This window comes from Notolepis coatsorum, assembly GCF_963971535.1.
Source record: "Notolepis coatsorum genome assembly, chromosome: 1".
Taxonomy (NCBI): domain Eukaryota; kingdom Metazoa; phylum Chordata; class Actinopteri; order Aulopiformes; family Paralepididae; genus Notolepis; species Notolepis coatsorum.
The window spans coordinates 189,031,574-189,053,934 of NC_140165.1; the positions used below are offsets into that span (position 1 = coordinate 189,031,574).

Here is a 22,361-nt window from a genome sequence, read left to right on the forward strand (position 1 = left end):
TAGCGAGAAGCATGCAACTGCAGAGCTCACAGTTGTGCCCGCACAGTGCAATACTCCAATTCAGCCATTGGCAATTCAGCCACTGGGTGGGTGGCGCTGCTGAGCGGTCCCCAGACCGGACCTGAAAGCGCTGCTGGCTCTGTGGCTCTGCAGTTGCATACTATTGGGATTAGTTTATCGCTTCGTTGAATGTTTCAGTGAACCCCACAATAATGTTGCCGTCTCTCTGCCAAATTTCTCAGTTCTTCGCTTGATATAATTAATACAAATGTCCAATATAACGGAATTCGTTAGCTCATAAAAATGTGATTATAACAGACTGCTGTTTAATGTCGGGCCGACTGCCCAGACACCTATTTGATTTCAAGTCAGCAGCAGCACAGAGTCTCGAGGAGGGACTTATTTTATTTGGAATATAATGACTGTATACGCAAAAGTAGTCTAGTTTTAAGTTAAAATATTATAAATCTACATGCCTTGAGGATGTCATTCTTTATATAGCCTGCCTATCAATTGTTTTTAAGCTCAATAAACTGACCGGAATTTCTCACATTTGTCCGAGATTAAAATCTTCCAGGACACGGAGACCGGCAACAATATTTTCTAACGGAAACCCTGCCCAACTGGCCGGTCGTAGGGAGGATAGAAGCCCATCACATGTCCCCTCCGATACACGTGGAGGCAGCCAGTCACATCTTTTCACCTGCCAGCGCGGACTCTCATTGGCGAGGAGTAACGTGTAGGAGGCTCACACTGCCCCCGCCATTTTCCTGCCTTTGCTGTGCAGGCGCCCTGACCGACATGTAGGAGTCGCTGTTTACAACGATCAGACTACCACCCATCGACTCCCCTCTTGCTAACTCTGCCAATTGAATTAGTATGACGGCCGGCCCAAGCCGGAGGCAGCGCTGACAGTCGGATTCGAGACCGGTGTCGTCTCTTGCGTTGGTGACGAGCGCAATATCCGCTCCGCCACACAGCCGCACTACAGACAGCTATGTTTATTGTTTATGTTGACAACGACAAGCGACACTGTATATTAACACTTTGGACGCCAGACCCGATGATAGTCGGGTTAACTCGCCGACGATTGGGCGCCAAACCCGAGTATAGTCGGTTTTCATCGTTATTTCTTTTATTCGATATTTCCATTCATTACAGGCACATGGACATCTGGGTTAACATGGGGAATCATTCTGAGAATGCCAATGTGCAATACCGGCTGCATCCACGTAGGTGGCAGTATCGAGCACCCTTTGAAACATTATATCTTGGCCTGTGGGTCGATCAAAAGTCTCCGGTCGGATTTCTATTGGTCGGGCAAGGGGGGCGGTTATAACGGTCGGATTGAGAAGCGTGACTTGCTCCCGGTGCATGATGTGTAGGGATGGGAATCGAAAACCGGTTCCGGTTGGGAACCGGTTCCTAATTGGCCGATGCCTGGAACCGTGTGGCTCCCGTGACTTTCGATTCCCTTATCGCTGCCAGGTTTTTCCTAGTTGCGTAATAATGTTAGCGTTAGCATGTAGCCATGGCAGACTCTATTTGATTCATTAAGGGCTCGAAATTGCCTGGGTTTTGGTAATATGCTCCCGAAATGCTCCCGCTGTTTGGCTACTTCTATGTGCAGTGAAAACTACTTGAATGCTTTAGAACATAGTCATTGATTTAGTTTAGGGTGAGCTAAAATTAGCCGCGGAGCTATCGCTAGCTAACGTGAGCTAACGCTATTTAATCAAGCTCACAAAGAGAGATAAACAGCTGACAGCGGATAGTACAGGTACAAATACAATAAAAAAGCGGGTGGGGACTGTTGTGTAAACCTTGTACTCTTTAGTTCACATATAATAAGAGCCGGATTGTTTGTTTACTAAGTCTCTACTCTGAGTCCGTCAGACAGGAAGTACCATGGTGCAACATACAAATGTGTCCGTGTAGCAACACAAGCCAATACCTTACAGGACAGGGGCCCGGGGAGGGAGCTCTGTGTGTCTGTGTGTGTGTGTGTGTGCAGGGCCGCCTCAGGGGGTGTGCGAGCAGTGCGGTCGCACAGGGCCTCGCGGGAAGGGGGGCCTCGCAAAAAAAAAAAAAAAAAAAAAAAAAAAAAAAAAAAAATATTAATTTTTTTTATTATTTTTTATAATTTTTTTTTTATTTTTTTTTTTATTTTTTTGCGAGGCCCCCCTTCCCGCGAGGCCCTTTTTCATCACAGACCTAAAATCTAGTTTTGCTTATATGCTTATATATTTCACATTAGACACGTTTGTAGAATGACATGTTCCTGGGTCTGCACCTGGGTCACTATTGGAGCTCTGGTGCTCTGCAGCAGGCATTGGTTTCAATGAGGGGAGGGGTTACACTATTCTAAAGCGTCTGACTATTCCGCGCGGCGCGCGTGCAGCATTGTAGTTTATCCGAGCCAAGGTGAAGAGGACATCGTTCGGCAGATGGACTGAAGATGAAAGTTGTTGCATGTTAGACAGTTCAGTCAGGCTAGCCATCCCGGCTAAAGACAGGGACAGCTAGTTAGCTTTAGCTACGTTATAATATTGAGTGCTATCCCGTGTGGTTCAGTCGGGATAGCCATGATGCGGCGAGGCGAGTGGATGTCTTTTCAAAAGAAGCAATACGCCGAAAGGTGTCCAGTCTGCCGGAAAGTACTCGAAGAAGAAGAAGAAGAAATTACACCGTGGGGCCAAGAAAGTTTCCTTCCACGTTGATACTGCGTTATGGTGAGTGACCGTGAGTCAACATATGATTATATACCCGCCGTGGATCTGTCTTTCTCTATCTGGAGCCAAACTGGTCGACGAGCTAATACTACTAGTAGCTAACGCTAACGGTGTGTGCCTGGTGCTGGTGGTGAAAGCACCTGGCTGTATGCAGCTACATAGAGCCACGTGCCTGATTGAGCTAACTGTTAGCCAGACGCCATGTGTGGGCTGGCTGGCTGGCTGTCGGCCCACCACGTCCTCCCCACACCCAGTCTCCTCGGCCGGAGCCGTGGCCCCCCGTACTATACCAGGAGGGAGGGGTGGGGAGCGAAGGTGGAGGGAGGCGCGCTGAGGCCTTTCGTCAACGTGGAGACCTGTGTTGCGGCCTTTCGACCTGCGCCCTCGTGCAGGTAACTAAGATTAATGAAAATGTCATGACATTACCCCACTCTTACTTCCTTCCCCTCCCGAATGTTTTGTTAATAACGATGTTTTTTTCCAGGCAAAACATATGCTACTTCACAACATTTGGAGATACGACATGTGCTGTGTGTGAATGGTGTAGCTTGTGTAGCTTGTGTAGCTTGTGTAGCGTTGGGCCATTGGCCAAAGCTGTGTGTGGCCTGGTGTCACAGAGTACCTGGCTAGCCTATTTAGCTGATGTCGGCCATTGGCTCCTTGCTTTGGTTTCTCTGGTATACCCTGCTCTTCTTGTTGGATTTAAGTGTTGATCTTTGTCCTTTTGAATCTGTCATACATGCTCTAGTCTCTAACACACACACACATGACAAACACACATGTTCTCTCTCTCTCTTTCTAACACACACAGTCTGCCTATGGCGGCCTTTCTCGATGGCTAGGCTGTGCTCAAGGATCTTCAGTCACAGTGCTCAGGTATTCTGCCACTGTGTACTCTCTGTTTAGGGCCAAATAGCATTTCAATTTCTTTCCAATGTGTCTCTCTCTCTCTCTCTCTCTCTCTTTTGATCTTTGTCCTTTTGAATCTGTCATACATGCTCTAGTCTCTCTCTAACACACACACACATGACAAACACATGTTCTCTCTCTCTCTCTCTGTACACTGTATATTGACTGTAGAACGGGAGCTCTCTTTCGCTCTCTCTTTTGCTATATGTTGACTGTATCATGCCCCGCCTCGGGCAGCGCTATTATTTAAGAATATGTTGACTGTATATATAAAAAAAAAAAAAAAAAAAATATATATATATATATATATATATAAATTTTTTTTTTTTTTTTTTTTTTTTACCTTTGGGGGGGGGGGGGGGGGGGGCCTCGCATTAAATCTCGCACAGGGCCTCGCATTTCTCCCAGGCGGCCCTGTGTGTGTGTGTGTGTGTGTGTGTGTGTGTGTGTGTGTGTGTGTGTGTGTGTGTGTGTGTGTGTGTGTGTGTGTGTGTGTGTGTGTGTGTGTGTGTGTGTGTGTGTGTGTGTGTGAGACAGAAGTCAGAGGAATAACGACTGTTATTCAATAGATTAAATTAGTTTATGAATAAAAAAATAAATACATTTTAAGAGAATCTAAAAATACATTATTTTATTTAAGTGTAGGCTATAGTTAATGTTTTATTTTTTACAGTTTTTGTATTTTTCTGACATGGTAAATGGCTGCTTTTTTATATAGCGCTTTTATCCAAAGCGCTTTACAATTTGTTCCTTACATTTTACCCAATCACTCACACATTCACACAACGACGGCGCAGGCAACCATGCAAGGTGCCAACCTGCTCATCGGGAGCAGTTAGGGGTTAAGTGTCTTGCTCAAGGACACATCGACACGCTGCCCGGGAGGAGCGGGAATCGAACCGGGAACCTCCGGATTGCCAGACGACTGCTCTACCTCCCGAGCCACTGTCGCCCCTGACATGGGGGCTCAACAATAAATGACAATCAGAAATGTCAAGTTGCATGTTGTTATTCTAACCAGCTTAGTTCTGTTGCATTTCCAATTTATTTATTTAAATTATAAATTGATCAGGTATCAGCAGAATCGATAATGGAATCGTATCGATAAAATCCTATCAATTCCCATCCCTAATGATGTGTGGCGGATTATGTTGGCGACAGGATCGACACCAATACTGGCTACTGGGACTCGCGATCAGATAATTGGAATATTCTTTTTGGGGTACATCCTAGTGAAGGTAAGGCCTATATGCTATCAATCCTGCTGTGATCCAACCATGATTTCACTTCAATCACAATATGCGTGTATTTTACTCCACAACGTGTGCCGTTGGTGACGATCAAAGCATCAAAAAACTCCCCCCTCCCCCCACCCTTTCATGCATTCATGATGAAACATAATACCGATAGATATTAGCATGTACAGGCGAGAAATGGCAACGTTTTTAGTGAATTGCACATATTGCTGCATAGCGTCGTTTTCTGGGATTAGACAGGATTATTCTAAAACTATAGTCATATTCACCACAGTATAAAAACAGGAATGTATGGATGAAAAAATTATTTCTTTAACACATATTGAACAATAGATAGTCGATGTCAAATGGGCCATAGTATTGTATCCATAGCTATAATATAGAATATAACGTAAATCCTCTAATAGTGGAGGGCATTCAAATAGAGGACGGACATCGCATTAACTTTAAAACACTACTCCTCACCTTCAAAGCCCTCCACAGCCTGGCCCCCCCCTACCTGACTGATCTCCTTCTCCCCTAACGCCCAACCCGTTCCCTCCGGTCCTCCTCCACTGCCTCCCTCACTGTCCCGACATCCAAGCTCAAAAACTTCGGAGATCGGGCCTTCTCTCGCACTGCACCCCGACTCTGGAACTCCCTCCCCCAGTCCATCAGAGACTCCCCTACACTCTCCACCTTCAAAGCTCGCCTCAAAACCCACCTGTTCTCCCTTGCCTTCAACCCCCCCCACCCCTAAACCCCCCCCTCCCCTCCAACCTGATCGATATGTCTCTAGTCTTTTCTTTGTGCCATCAGGCTGTCTCCCCCGTTCCCCCCATGGTCTCATGTTCCTTTGTTTTTGTTTCTTTGTTGTTTTGTTTTGTTTCTTTGCTTTCGCCTCTTTGTTTGTACCCCTGCTCCCGACTACTGTCAGCGACTTCGGGTTATTGAGAAGCGCTATATAAATTAAATGAATTATTATTATTATTATTATTATCTCATAATGGACGGGGGGTTTGATACATGCAGACAAATACAGGACGACTTCCAATACAAGGTCGCAAAGAATTATTAATATTTCGTGCCGTGATATAGAATGAGATAAACTCTTGCCAATGCAAATTAAGTGCTGCCTCTCTCTACCGTTCCCGCTTCACCATACTCTCACTTCGTTGGCGTTAGCTAACGTTGTCATAGCTAGATCTGTGGTGTCGGCTGGATGACGTTGGCTTTGTTGTGCAATTAAGCATTACATCACGCGACAGAGTAGGGCTGGGCGATAAAACGATAACTATTGCGATAAATTATTTCCTCAAAATAAACATGAAACGTGGTCGCAAAGTTTCGATATATCAATTTTCCAAGCTTGGATATGAGCACACGCACTAACAACCAATCAGTGAAGGAGATGGCCGACAGTGAAGGAGACCCGCGGTGCACCTCTGGGTAGAGAGGTAGGACTCTAGTAGAGCCATATGGAATCCGCGATCACGGAATCGCGGACGGAATCGCGGAATTGAGCAATAAAAATGGAATCAACTATAAAAAAAAAATTATTAAAAAAAGTTTTATTTTTTTTTACTTTTTTATGTTGTGGGACTTGTACAGCACTTTGTTCAACTTTGTCGGTGCTGTAAAGTTGAAACCTTTTTAAATATTAGACAAACAAAGCACTTTGCTTTCATGAAATATTGTAAGCAGTCATTTGAGGCTTCATAAAAGCAGCACAATGAACACAAATCTGTCGGTGCAGAGTCCGACCTCATCTTAAATAACAAACAGCATTGCTTGTTGTAGTTAACACTTTGGGTGCCGGGAGCCGTCTTTAGACGTCTTTGCTGGCCATGCTAAAGTTGCCGGGGGACGCTGTACGTCGTCTTTATATCAATATTTCAAAAATCTGCGATCGGATTCATAATGTCCCTCCGCTGGCCTGAGATCCACCAGCAGGACCCACTGAGCTCTCTGGCGGTTCAGGAGCGCCATCTGGTGGCCGATCGGCGCAAGCGCTTAACAGGAAGCGCACTAGAGGTTTTGCTAGACGTCCGTATTGCTTCCGGCCACTCGGTACATGTCCCGTGACTCTAGCTCGTCACTCTACATAGCGATCGATTGCCAATAACTCGATAAACAACATGATTTGGACGTATATACCATTATACAAGCTGGAGATGGACCGGGTAATAATATATCCCATAATGATAAAATTTCTACTCGACGATGAACGCCCAACGGCGCGCGGAGACTGGGGTGAGTTTCAGCGTGTAACGTTACCGTCTTTGATAATAACTGATATTATCAACATTTGACCCACATTAGATGATTGGTATAACGCTGCCCACGGAATTATAAACGCCCCCTCGCCCATCCGGTCAACATCAGATGACGTGTAGTAACTTCTAGAAGTACGTCTAGTTGGAATTTTTTATATCGCGCTGATTGCCATCAAACTGTATTTCATCATCAATATAATGCATTTGGGGCTATATATCACGTTCTGGAGAAAGCTGCAGAAAGAGATGAAAACATACTTATACATTAGACCATACTTTACTATGAATATGTGAATGAAAAAGTTTAACGTTGCTACACAATGAACAATACATATAGGACTTTGAATGGGCCCTAATAATGGCAATGTAGCAATAGAATTTAAAAAGTTATAGCCCTGCAAAGAAGGGGACTTTCTCCATAGACAAATAGCGCTGGCAATCTATGGTATATCATTAATTTAACCTTAGGCAACCAAAGTGTTAACAAAGAGAGGCAGAGTTGATTTTGCAAAAATATATATACCTTTTTATTTTTTTAATAATCAAATTTTATTTTCATATTCGAATCCCATGCCCATCGAACGAAGCTTCGAAGTATTTAAGACAGCCCTATTAAATGGACTGTTATATCTTATTAAATTGTGGACATTTATTCATTCCCACTTATTAGACACTATTTCTGATGGTAAAATGAGCGTACAAAGCAAAATACAGAATTCTGAAATATTAAAACGGAAAAAACGGAATTTGGAAAAAAATTAAATGGAATTTGGAAAAAAATAAAACGGATTTCATATGGCTCTAGACTCTAGTAGTAAACAAGGCTGGCTAGGATAATTAGCTTGCACGCCGCTGTTTTATAGTTTACGTGCCGAGTGGGTGTGTGGCGTGAATTCTGAGGCCACGGTTAGAGTAGTGTGGGGTATGCGGTGGACGACGGACGTCGTTGCAATGTATTGGGGCGGAAAGGAGTATTTTAGGGTGATAGTTAGTACATTGTCATGGGATACACTGCTTGCTCTGGCTAACGTGCGCGGACTGATGACGACATCAACTCGAGACATTCGCAGCAGCAAAACAAGTCTATTAATAGCCCGTCCATCGGCGCCGGGCATAAGAAGTTAATTAAACTTGCCAGAAATTATATCGACGATAATTATCGATATCGAGTTATATGAAAATAATTTTATAATTTTATCGCGATAACGTTTTTGGCCATATCGCCCAGCCCTACGACAGTGTGTTATAGAAATTAGATCACGCCTATGGGTGGTTGTTAGGCCCGAGGCGCAGCAGAGGGTCGTTAGACCCCCATAGGCGTGATCTCATTTCTATAACACTGTCGCGTGATGTAATGCTTTTATACAATGGCCGAATTCATCCAACCTTATTGCTATACAATAAACACACAATTGAAGATTTATTGACAACCATCCGCAGAAAAAGTAGTTCAAAAAAAAAAAAAAAAAAGAGAGGTTGCCTCCGTGTGTAGAAGCAGCTCGGAGGTGCGCTGTTTCAAGGCATGCCATCTAAGGCTGAGGTTACACCTTTCGTATCATCTTCGTATTGTTTTCTTATACGTATCGCCGCGTATCGCCGCAACGTCATGCGCCTCGAGTCACACTTTCGTTTTTTTTTCGTTTTTGTCAGCCAAGCACACTGATGTAGTACACTGCCAAAGCAGTAGGTGGCAGTAGGTGGCAAACATGAAGGCAATTTCAACCAATCAGAACGAATGTGCCAATACACTTCCTGGTGGAAGCTCCAGCAAAAGAAAATGTCAATAAGGCAGGGGCCTATGCCGCGCCACCATCTTGCTTTACTCAATGCAGCAATCATTTTTCAGCAAAGCCTAATAAAAGTGCAATAAACAAAACGGATACATTCACTGTGTGTTCTGCCTGTCATTTGTTGATGAAACAAAACTAACATCAACACAAGTGACCACCAAGAGCGGATAGTTTAGGCTAAAAAACGATCGGTAGCATTGTAGCATTGTTAGCTGCATGCTAACGTCAATGGAGTATGCCATTATAACAATATAGCATTGTGGCTAGAAGCTAACGTTAGCTCACGCTACTTAGCCAGCATCAAAACTGATGATATCGCGAGCTATCAGTAGTTAGATAACATTAGAGACAACGCTGTGTGTATTAAACAAAGGTGAATAGATGACTGGGCCATTTTGTTTAATGCTTCTTAAGTTGAAAGAGGAACTCTGAGCTAACAGGGTCTGAATCCTGATAGCTCACGTTAGCCAGCTGCTCATGCAATCGGTAATGCTAGCAGAATGAATGGATGTAAACTTTATTTAACATATTGCATATGGGTACAATACAATACGGCTCAATACAAACAATTGTTAAGGGAATGCAGACTGTTGTAGCTTGGACTGGGGTCCTTATAACAATAACTTGACAACACATGGTAGCTGAAGCTATTTGGGACACGGAGCTCTGTCCCAAACACACACACTGTACACAGGAAGGGCACGCAGATGGTATCTACTGCTAGGGATGGGTACCGAATTCGGTACTTTTGAGGTACCGAACCGAAACACGTCGGTACTACCGAGTATCGAATCAAGTGAGAAACCGAAAAAAAATAAAAAAAAAATAAAAAAAAAAATTTATTAATTTTTTTTTTACTTTTTTTTTTTTTTTTTTACTTTTTTCTTTTCATGTCAACGTTCACACGCACAATATATGCTTACCTAGGATTTGACTTGATTCAACAACAAAGCAGTCGGAGCAATGACAAGCCGAAAACTGTCGAAATTGTAGTTATTTGAAGTTTGGATTTTTTTTTACGACTGAGGTAGGTAAATTAAATTTCGCCAGTTTTCGGCTTGTCATTGCTCCGACTGCTTTGTTGTTGAATCAAGTCAAATCCTAGGTAAGCATATATTGTGCGTGTGAACGTTGACATGAAAAGAAAAAAGTAAAAAATAAAATAAAAAAAAAGTTAAAAAAAAATTAATAAAAAATATTTTTTTTTATTTTTTTTTTATTTTTTTTTAAAGTACCGAAAAAAGGTACCGTTGGGTACCGGTATCGATTCACAGGTACCGGTACCGGTACCGGTATCGGTTCAAATGTGAAAGGTACCCATCCCTATCTACTGCGCATGGGCGTTTTCGCAACAACTGCTGACTACACGCTGTTGTCGAAGCGTTTTTTTTGCGTATCTCCAAACGCAAACACAATTTTGCGTTTCAGCCGTATCCACAAAAAAACGCCAAAAAACGCATTTCTGTGTAGATAGGACATGAAACGTCGTCAAAAACGTATAAAAAAACGCCAGGAATACACTAGTCTAACCATAGCCTAAGGCCATGCCATGAAGTGAGCGTGTGTTATTGGAATGATCGATTGAAAATTTTATTACAGATACAGTGCTACATCTTTATACAATTGCCGAATTCATCCAACCTTATTGCTATACAATAAACACATTAATTGAAGCATAATGGATATTTATTCACAAAACCATCAGCAGAAAAAGTAGGTAAAAAAAAAGAGAAGTTGCCTCTAGGAGTAAATTTTTTTTAACCTACTTTCTATAGAAGCAGCTGGGAGGTGCACTGTTTTAAGCGAGCGTGTGTTATTGGAATGATTGAAAATGTTATTAATGTCCGCCTTGTTTCTAACTGGTTATGCTTAGGCCCTCTTTCGAAGTCGGTTATGCTTAGAGTTTGGAATCAGGGCTGGTGGTCTATCGCCCTGCTCTAAAGATAAACTCTAAGCATAACAGACTTCGAAACAAGTCAAGAGTTTAAGTCAAGAGTTTTATTTGTCACGGTTCGAAAAAAGGTGGACATATCGCGATATATTTTGGCTATATCGCGATACACGATATATATCGCGATATTTTTACATTTCCTCTAAATCACTTAAAAATGCTTGATTTAACCCTTTGATGCATACAGTCACGCCAATATGATGATTATAATAAGTCCCTGCAACATATGTTTGCATTATTAAACCATGAAGATGCTTTAAAAAATAAAATGTACTAAGAGTAGTCTACTGACACACTAATAAAAAAAATTATTTACATCTAAGACAATTTATATAAAAACTCTTGGGTGCCTAAGGGTGTTTTCACACCTGTAGTTTGTTTGCTTTGTTCCGATTCAGGGACTATTATGATACAATTGTTGCACTTGATTCTTAGTTCGTTTGTGTTCACACGGCTGTGTTCACACGGACCAAAACAAACGCACGCATGAGCAAACTATCACTCATTGGTCAGATTTTGGGGCGTGCCCCCCCCCCCCCCCAACCCTGAATCTCCGCGTTACATTGAAATCGGGGAGGAGAGAGCGGGGGAGCAAATGAATGAATGTGGATGAGAGCCGTGATGTAAGTGGTTGCAGATACGGCTGTGGGGGTGCTAGAGACATGATCGAATAGTCTTTTATGCGCCTCAATCTCCTGAACACGGCGCGAGCCATTCCTAATCGATCAGAACTAAATCGGCAGCGAAAAAGCCCATTTTAAAGCACCTATTATTACTAGGGATGCCCCGATCGATCGGCCACCGATCGTTATCGGCCGATACTCAGTATAAATATGCAATCTGTGAATTCCGATAATGAGTCATATTCGCCGATAGCGGAAACCGATCAAGCGAAGCTCTCACTCGCTGTCTGTCTCAGACACACACGACCTGCAAACTGCCGCTGCTCCTCCTCCCTAGCCCCGCCCGCCCCCGTGTAGAGTTTGTAAACAAAGAGGACTGAGATGCGGCTCCTCTGCTCGAGTCTGTAGTGCATTCGACCTGCGCTAACGTTAGCTACCTAGCTATCGTTACTGTTTAAACAAAATTACCCAGTCAACTATTCACGTTTAGTAGGCATTGTCTAACAGTATTTAGCCGGCTAGCTACCGATAGCTCCTGATATCAACAAATGATCCAGAAAGTCTAGTAGTCCATGTTCATACCTCCGTTAGCTTGCGTTAGCTGACGTTAGTTTACTGTTCAAAACGAAATGTCCCATTGAACTAAAGTTCTGTCTTAACGTCATCTAGCCGGCTAGCAGTAGCTACAGATAGCTCTTGATATCAATGTCTTATAACATTGATTTAATGCGTATTCGAGCTGAGGGCTTGCTGAATGAAATGACCAACGCACAGTAACGTTACCAATAGGGTCCCGCTGCAGCGCCGGAGAATCCTTTTTGGAGCTGGAGGCTACTAGAGTACACACAGACAGTGGAGCTGTTTGCAGATAGCGAGCATTTTGACTTGTTGCGTGGTGGCGATGTCTCGCAGATAATACAAGTACAAGTCTAATTATATATTTTATAAAAAAAAAAAAAAAATTATATAAAATAATTTTTAATTTCTTTTTAATCAAAAACAATCGGTATCGGATCGGTATCGGCCGATATGGCTCACGACGATCGGTGATCGGTATCGGTGGCAAAAAACGTGATCGGGGCATCCCTAATTATTACCCATGCACATGCGCAGATTGCCCACAGAGTCTGGAGACGCGAGATGACGCACAAATGAATGTGGACTGTTCCATCGAGCTTCGGTGGCCAGTGTCCTTTCAGCCGACCAGGATAATGAAACAATGATCCCACTAAATGGCCAGAAGCGTCTTATGGCGACATCTACAATTACCTCATTGAGTCTCCAGGTAGACTAATGTTTATATTTAAGTGCAGCGGTCTGTAGCCACTCACATTACCACCGAAGCTCCCCGATGGAACAGTCCACATTCATTCTCTCGGTGAGAGAGAGAGGGAGAGAGAGAGTCAGTGAGAGAGAGAGGGGAGGTGTTGTCTCGCACGGTGCTGCTGTTGCAGCGTCACTACAGTCACTAAACTTTCTGTACACTTGCGTGTTCGCCAGCATCTGACGAATGTGATCGTCTGCCCAAATATCAACGAGGCAGTGTACCGAGTCATCGCTGCTCCACGTTGACCCACGGCTCACTATTATTATTATTGTGTCGATTGCATTCTCACAGCATACGAGTCGCGTCGGGTTCGTTTGGAAGTGCGCCGAGACCACCCTCTCTAGGTGGTCTCGGTCCGCTTGTTTTGTTCCGCAACAGAATGTGATTGCTGTGTTCATATATGCCCAACTGAACCGAAATAGCGGGTAAACGCTCCAGGTTTCGGATCAACAGCTCCAAACGAGCCAGTTGTGAAAACGCCCTAAGACTTTTACACAGTACTGTGTTTTCTATCCACTTTAGCCAAACACACATATATATATATATGTATATATATACACACCCTACTGTGAGAAAATAATAATCACACAAAGGTATAGTGGCTTATAGCAGACTTAATGATTTTAGAATATTTCAGATAATGAAATTAAATGTTTATATCATCAACTATCCAGTTAGTATTTATACTGTCTGTAACGTTTGGCTACTTTAAATCATTGAATGTAGAGAGAGAGAGAGAGAGAGAGAGAGAGAGAGAGAGAGAGAGAGAGAGAGAGAGAGAGAGGGGGCGAGAATGAACAAGAGAGCCAGCCCCCCCCCCCCCCCTCGGGGTTTGTTCTAGGTTTGCGTTTTGATCGTCTAAGCTGCCGTAGGTGATAATGTCACACTCTAATGTAAACAGGAAGAGATGGAGACACACGGAGATGGAAATTGAATGATATACAGCAGGGTTAGAAATTAACATTTTTTTTCAAGGGCTTTTTTTGCCCCCCTTAATTGCTTTTCGGGGGCTTTTTTTTGTATTTCGGGGGCACAATATTTTTATAATGAAAATTAACATAAAGATTATAAAACATTGTTGACACTTTTTTTTACAGTCTTCATCCCTATGTTTGATAACGTAATGTTAATGTCTCCATATATAGGGCTCTACGCTAACCTTTTTCCCAAGGAGCACATGTGCTCCTAAATAAAATGTTAATAAATAAAATCTAAATACAAATTTAGGAGCACACAGAAATTTAGGAGCACAGTGACAATTGTTCAAGTAACACACACACACGATGTGTGACATCATGGCTTGGTTTCATGTTTTGAGGTACGTACCTTCAATTATCTGTAAATAATACATACATACTCTATCTAAATAGATTCAATATTATTGTCCCTGAGGGCAAGTTGTGTTGTTTTCTTGATACATCTACAAATAGCAGACGAATAACCGGTTGCCTCTGGATCAATGAATGTCTAATATTGAATAATATTATTAGATATTTTATTTTTAACATCCCTAATTCCAACAGTCAAGAGGCTTGTTTCAAATTGATACATGAAAAACCCCACACACGCAACGTTTCTGAGTATAGGCTCTGGCCAGATCGATCAATGAAATACGTTGCGCGCTCAGCGCTGTGGAATGAAGGAAATGCGCATCGGGATCGGATTTGGATGTTATTCTTTGTAGTTGTGTTACAAATGGAACGGTCTTTCCCCGCCGAACACAAGTTACTTAACGTTACACGGGTCGCGCTATGCAGATGCTTAGCTTGCTAACGTTAAGATAGCAGTGTAATGCTTGATGAGAGCAGAGCGCTCTCTCTGTGTTCGCACCTCTCAAGTGCCTGGAAGCATCTCCCTGTAACACGCAGCGGGCCCCGCCTCCCTCCTCCTTGGAACAAACATTCCACCCAAAAACTGAATTTCAGTCCAGTTTCAATCTGAACTATTAACAGCGGAGCTGTTTTGTAATCTTCACAATCACTCGTCTGTCTCGCACTGCAAGTAAATGATTTTTCCGGTGTGCACACACACATATTATTAGGGGTAAATACGCACTGTAGAGCATATATATAATTATATATATAATTAGTAAACTGTCAGGGGCTTTTTTTGCCCCGCTTAACTGATTATCAAGGGCATTTGGTCAATTTTCGAGGGCATTTTGCCCCAAGCCCCCGTTAATTTCGAACCCTGATATACAGAAACGAATAACTAATAAATATGAAGTTATGTTTAAACTGCTGTTGTCAAGCATTGTCAATATAACCCACCCCATTTCCTCACGAATGGAACTAGTCTTGTGGAGTCCGCTTTGACCGTTTACCAGGGTTAGCAGCTATCGCTAGTTAGCTTAGCATAATCCTAATGGATACCTTGGTTAGCAGCTACTGTTAGCTCATTGCTCGTGTCAATTAAATTACATGTTATTAAAGGTCTGCGCTGGTCTGTCTAATGAAATTACAACCGCAACATTATATCGCAATGTATAGCCCTGACTACACTAACGTTAGCCTATAGCTCCGCCGTCCCTTCTCGAGGAAAGCACTGCGAGTGTCTCTCGGCCGCGGGCGGCGCCATATAAACTAAATACTCGATGTTCGCGATATAGTACAGTACTACATCTCGGGTAGAACAATCCGCGATACATCGAGTATACTCGATATATCGCCCACCCCTAGCTAGGGATGGGTACCGAATTCGGTACTTTTGAGGTACCGAACCGAAACACGGCGGTACTACCGAGTATCGAATCAAGTGAGAAACCGAAAAAAAAAATAAAAAAAAAATAAAAAATATTTTTTATTAATTTTTTTTTTTTTTTTTTTACTTTTCTCTTTTCATGTCAACGTTCACACGCACAATATATGCTTACCTAGGATTTGACTTGATTCAACAACAAAGCAGTCGGAGCAATGACAAGCCGAAAACTGTCGAAATTGTAGTTATTTGAAGTTTGGATTTTTTTTTACGACTGAGGTAGGTCAATTAAATTTCGACAGTTTTCGGCTTGTCATTGCTCCGACTGCTTTGTTGTTGAATCAAGTCAAATCCTAGGTAAGCATATATTGTGCGTGTTAACGTTGACATGAAAAAAAAAAAAAAAAAAAAAAAAAAACGTTTTTTTTTTTAAGTACCGAAAAAAGGTACCGTTGGGTACCGGTATCGATTCACAGGTACCGGTACCTGTATCGGTTCAAATGTGAAAGGTACCCATCCCTACCCCTAGCGGACATTAATAAAATGTTCAATCAATCAATCAATCAATCAATCAATCAATCAATCCAATAACACACGCTCACTTAAAACAGCACACCTCCCAGCTGCTTCTATAGAAAGTAGGTTAAAAAAAAGAAGAGAAGTTGCCTCCCTATAGGAGGCAATTTTTTACATGCAAAGTTTAGTTTGACTCTTCGGTCAGAGCTTCCAGTGTGCAACTTGAGTGCGCTCTCTGACACACTGAAAGCCAGTTACAGTTAAAACAAGTTTAGTTTAGCTAACGTCATTATGCATTGGAGCTGTGGTTTCGCTGGGATCAACATGGCTAACAAGCAAATAAATTCTTTCTATTTTAAGGAATGTGCTGTAGGATATGTCGGCAACATAAGAAGCTAGCTACTAGGGGTAGCCGTTTGTGTGAAATAACAAGACAGAGGAGACTAGAGCGTGTGTCAACTGTGCATCTATATTGCAACCAATAACATGGGCATCATATAGCTTACATCCTGGTCCCTGCTGGGACGTACCAAGTTACCAACTGAACACACCACTGTGGGGAGGTTATATAACATTTCCCCATTCCCTTGTAACTAGGGATGTCCGATATTATCGGCCTACCGATATTATCGGCCGATATCGGCATTAAAATGTGATATCGGAAAATATCGGTATCGTTTTTTTTTTTTTTCTCTTTTTACATTTCTATAACCTTTATTTACCCAGGCAAGCAAGTAAGAACAAATTCTGATTTTATTTATTGTCAAAAGTATGCATAATATTGTGTTAATTCCGGGCGGCTACGTGGCATAGTGGGCAAGGCGCTCGCCACGGAATCTGGAGACGCTGGGCTCGCCTGTTCGAGCCCAGCGCTCCACATTTGCTTTCAGTTTAGCTGGTCGTCCACAGTAATACACATTGGCCGTATTACGGGGCTGGGAAACTGAAGGGTGTGGATCGGGCGTTGTGGACAGCGACTCCTACAGGTCGGTTGGTGCGCCTGCGCAGTAGAATCAGGAAGTGTCGGGGGCAGCGTGAGCCTCCCACGCGTTACTCCTCACCACTGAGAGATCGAGCTGCGCAGGTGAAAAGATGCGACTGCTGTTACCTCAAGTACTGGAGGGGACTTGTGCTATGTATGACTTAGTCCACATTGCAGCCGGCTTGTGGGAGGCAAGAAACAGCGTCCGTGACAGGGGAGGGTTGAATTGGATGATACGAAATTGGGATGGGAGAAAAATATAGAAAATGGGAGAAAAAGTGGATAAAAATTATTTTTTGTTAATTCCACAACAAGAGATATGTAATGTTAATTAGGGATGCCCCGATCGATCGGCCACCGATCGTTATCGGCCGATACTCAGTATAAATATGCAATCTGTGAATTCCGATAATGAGTCATATTCGCCGATCGCGGAAACCGATCAAGCGAAGATCTCACTCGCTGTCTGTCTCAGACACACACGACCTGCAAACTGCCGCTGCTCCTCCTCCCTAGCCCGCCCACACCCGTGTAGAGTTTGTAAACACTGAGGACTGAGAGGAGGCTCCTCTGCTCGAGTCTGTAGTGCATTCGACCTGAGCTAACGTTAGCTACCTAGCTATCGTTACTGTTTAAACAAAATTACCCAGTCAACTATTCACGTTTAGTAGGCATTGTCTAACGGTATTTAGCCGGCTAGCTACTGATAGCTCCTGATATCAACAAATTATCCAGAAAGTCTAGTAGTCCATGTTCATACCTCCGTTAGCTGACGTTAGTTATCTGTTCAAAACGAAATGTCCCATTGAACTAAAGTTCTGTCTTAACGTCATCTAGCCGGCTAGCAGTAGCTACAGATAGCTCTTGATATCAATGTCTTATAACATTGATTTAATGCGTATTCGAGCTGAGGGCTTGCTGAATGTGAAATGACCAAAGAACCGTAACGTTACCAATAGGGTCCAGCTGCAGGGCAGGAGAATCCTTTTTGGAGCTGGAGGCTACTAGAGTACACACAGACAGTGGAGCTGTTTGCAGATAGCGAGCATTTTGACTTGTTGCGTGGTGGCGATGTCTCGCAGATAATACAAGTACAAGTCTAATTATATAATATATATATTTTATAAAAAAAAAAAAAAAAAAAAAAACTTTATATAAAAATAAATTTTAATTTCTTTTTAATCAAAAACAATCGGTATCGGATCGGTATCGGCCGATATGGCTCACGACGATCGGTGATCGGTATCGGTGGCAAAAAACGTGATCGGGGCATCCCTAATGTTAATTACCTGAAATCATTCCATTTTGGGGGGGGGGGACCCTGCATATATCGGTATCGGTTGATATCGGTATCGGAAATTAAGAGTTGGACAATATCGGTATAGGTAAAAAAGCCAATATCGAGCATCCCTGCTTGTAACAGTAGCCAGTAACGCATGCATTCATTGAGTCTCCCTGCCAGTCCTACCGAAAGGACAAGTTAGACAGACACAACCATAGAGCTGCCACGCAACGTCACGTGGAGTTGATGAAAGGTATGTCATGTCTGTTTATAATTTCAATCAGAACTGTATTTGGAAGTCTGTGTACTAACTATCAATGCAGTTTTTATTGAATGCTTTATAGTCAAATGTTAAATAAAACTCCTGCCAATACATTAACTAGCAGTAAAAAATAAGTATAAATCCAATACCTTCTGACTTCTAGATTAAAAATAAATAAAAACATGCTCATTTATGTTAAAAATGTATGTGTTATGTCACGTGTCGTATCTTCATCTGCTACATATATGTGTCTCAGAGAGATATTAATGTCTACATGTATGTGTGTGTCTCAGAGGGAGATGCCAAGAAGAGATGCCTAAATCTACTATGAAATATGGCAACTGGAGTGCAAAGGTTTGAAAGTAACATGGTCGACTGTGACAGCAGCACAACATCAGATGGACACCATCAAGAGGCACCTATTCCATGGATACGCCACCATAAAACTGGGGGGCTGAACCGAAAAAGTCACATTAACCCATTCTCTGCCGGAGCTTATATCCATCCTTATAGCCTCTCTGCCAGCACTATTTGTCTATGGAGATGTTCACCTTCTTTGCAGGGCTATAACTTTTTTAATTGTATTGATAAATTGACATTACTATGGCCCATTCAACATCAATTATCTATCGTTCAGCAGGATGTAGGAACGTTTGACTTTTTCATTCACACATTCATACTAAAATACCATCCAGAGTAGAAATATGTTTTTATCGTTTTCTGCTGTATTTCATAGAACGTGATATAGCCATAAATGCATATTAGATGATCAAATGCAGTTTGATACCGATCAACGTTATATTAAAAATTTCAACTGTACATGATCCTAAACGTCATGACTGGTCATCTGCTGGTGACCGGAGGGGGGGGGGGGGGGGGGGTCGTTTATAATTCAATGACCGACGTTAAATGATTAATGTAGTATGGGTGATATAGATCAGAGCAGTTTGTATGAATAATAATAATCAAAAACGCTGAAACTCACGGCAGCTTCCTCTTACCGTTGGGCGATCACACTGGCGCAAACAGATCCCAGTTATGTGATGTTGATCTAGGTGATCCAGTTCCGGTTTGTATAATACTAATATACGTCCAATCATGTTGTTTATTGAGTTATGGCAACGGATCGATATCCACGGTGTCTGGATAGAGTCCCGCAAGCGATAGCGAGTGGCCGGACGGAATAGGGGACGGACTAAGCACTTCCGGCCACTTCCGGTTTTGGCAACTCGCCGATCGGCCACCAGGTGGCGGTATTGAAGCGTTGCAGAGTTGAGCGGAGTCCTACAACACCAGCCAATAAATGTGAATACCATGACGAAAATATGAAATATTGATCTCAAAGACGCCTTTAGGCTTCATTGGCAGATTACGCATGGCGGAGAATGACGTGTAAACACGTCATCGGCGGAGAATGGGTTAAAGAAACATAACGTCCGCCCATGGGACAGGGCAGCATGTGGTGTATGGATGTTTCCTCTCAATGGCTGGGCTCCTGCCAGAATCTGCTGACAATTGAACCCTCACATTGGAGAAGCATAATAACTTGTTTTCAAATGTTTTGACAGCCCATGTATTTTCAGCCTTTTTCTCCAAACATCACAAACTAACAATCTGTCCTTGTTGATCAGTTATAACATCATGATTTGAGTTGGTGTTTGTATTAAGACATCATTCAATGTTTGATATTGGCATCTTTAGTGAAAAGGTGTTACCGCCTGGGCCGGTCCTATCCCCAAGGGGATCAATAAAGGATTATCTTATCTCATCTTATCTTGTAGACTGTTACTGATTGACTATACAGAGACAAGGGGGTCATTATGCTCGTCTTCCTGGCACTATTTACTGATCACTGTATACACATAATAATGACTAAATAATAAAGTGAATGGCTTCACATCGCAATATATTACGATGTATAGATTGACTTAATAGTTTGTCCAGCGTTTGTGATACCGATACGATGTTTATGTCAGCCAGTCCGCACTGTCGCTATCAGATCCTAAAAAATCAAGTAAGAACACAGGAAACAGAATGACATTAGCCAAGTTACAGATGTTATTCAAGAAACTCGCCTAGATATAGCCAGCACACACACATCAATACTTCATCCGGCGATGAAATGCAAATAAACAGTTTGTTTTGCACAGGGTGACTCGGTGCTCACGGTCAGCTGTAACGCTAACGTTAGCCAACTGCGTCACCAGTCGTCTCTTGTTGTTAGAGAACGCTATAGCGTGGATTTAAACATGTCTCTGATCAGCGAGCAACACCAGCCGTACACAGAAATGAAGGGTCTGGTTCGAAGCTGGTTAGGTGATGCTGACCACGTCCGATACTAGCCTAGCCAACGAACTGCTAATGTTGTATAGCAATCAATCACAGCGACAGTAACGCTGACTAACGTTATAGCGAACATCAACTGATTAAAATATTCTAGCCAACAAATCAATAGACAACGTTGCCGTTAGACTAGAAAATATAGGCAAACAGCCAACGCTAAACTATCCCTCTTAAAACGGGACTTACTGTGGCAGCGAGCTGTGGGAGCTGTTAGCTGGGTGACTAGCAGCGACCCTCTTTGTTAGCTAGGAGCTAGTGAGCTGACCTGTGCTGTCTGTGGTCCTGCTGCACAGCACTAACCACTCACCCGGTGTGACAGTACAGCTGACGGTTAAGATACAAATTGTAAATGTTATTTTGATTTCGGGCTAACTATGACCCGCCTGGTGCTACAGACTACAGTCATTACTCCAGGGCAGCGGTGGTCAATGTGGGGCGCGGGGACCTCCCAGGGGTTCGCGAGAGGGTTCCAGGTGGTCCCCAGGATACTTATTCTAATGTCACTCGTATTTCATTGACTAGAAGTTAGACCCCACATCCTTGAACCGAGCATACAAACTATAACGTTACATAACAGAAACCATTAACGTTAAGGATTCTATTTAAATATACATACTAACGTTAACTGTTACGTGTTATTACACAAAAACGTCAAAGACGAGAACAAATCTAACAATATGAGGGGGGGGAACAAAGTCAGATAAGATTAACGACTGAAAATGTACTTAAAATAAATAACGTTAGATAAAAAGTGCGCTTCCATAAAGATATCTCATTGTTAGCCAACATTAGCTAAATACGGACCAACATGGGTGGACTTCTCACTCGTTTACCTCTCTAAGTAAAACACATTAACTGTGATGAACCACACAGTAGCTGTAGTTATTGTCCTCCGCAGTGACAACAAGCCGACCAGTGTGCGGTCTGTTGACATAACGTTACCAGACAAGCTAGAAGGCTAACACGTCAACAACACGCCACCCAAGGACGACTTAATAGTACCAAACAAACCGAAGTTGAAATAGTAATATAGAATATCCTTGACGCTGGTTGTGCAATACTATTCTCAAAATAAGTAATGTAATTTATGTATTATTTATTGTTATTCTTACTTTTTTGTTACAACCTCGTCAACCGATCACTTTCAGCTGCTCTCGCTGTCGCCGGGATCGGCGTGATACTGCTTCCGGGGCAACAGAGCGCGCGGACCGCGCGGGATGAATCATGGGAAATGTAGTGCTCTGCCAAAGAGAGGCTCGTAGTGCTGAGAGAGACGGGAGGCGTGTAACTGTTCCGCAACAGTAAGTGACTTCCGGGGTAGGCCTGATTGGCCCCGACAGGCACGTGACGCGCAACTTTCTCTGCCGCGCGGCACGCTCCGCGGAGCCGAGCGGCAGAGCTTACGGAATTACGTAACCGTCCAAATACGCCATGAC

The 22,361-nt window shown here is 42.8% G+C and overlaps 1 protein-coding gene across 3 annotated transcripts in view; it reads right to left on the bottom strand.

Moving 5' to 3' along the window:
• dcun1d5 (DCN1, defective in cullin neddylation 1, domain containing 5) overlaps window positions 1-22,145 on the bottom strand; it is an 83,124-nt gene extending 60,979 nt beyond the window's left edge. For 2 of the 3 annotated variants that reach the window (XM_084317479.1, XM_084317476.1), the window contains exon 1: window positions 22,038-22,145. The gene's annotated coding sequence lies outside the window, so the exon portion shown is untranslated. Of the gene's footprint in view, window positions 1-21,111; window positions 21,288-22,037 lie in introns of those variants that run through there. The other variant, XM_084317477.1, reaches the window with a different exon arrangement.
• Between the last annotated feature and the right edge of the window lie 216 nt (window positions 22,146-22,361).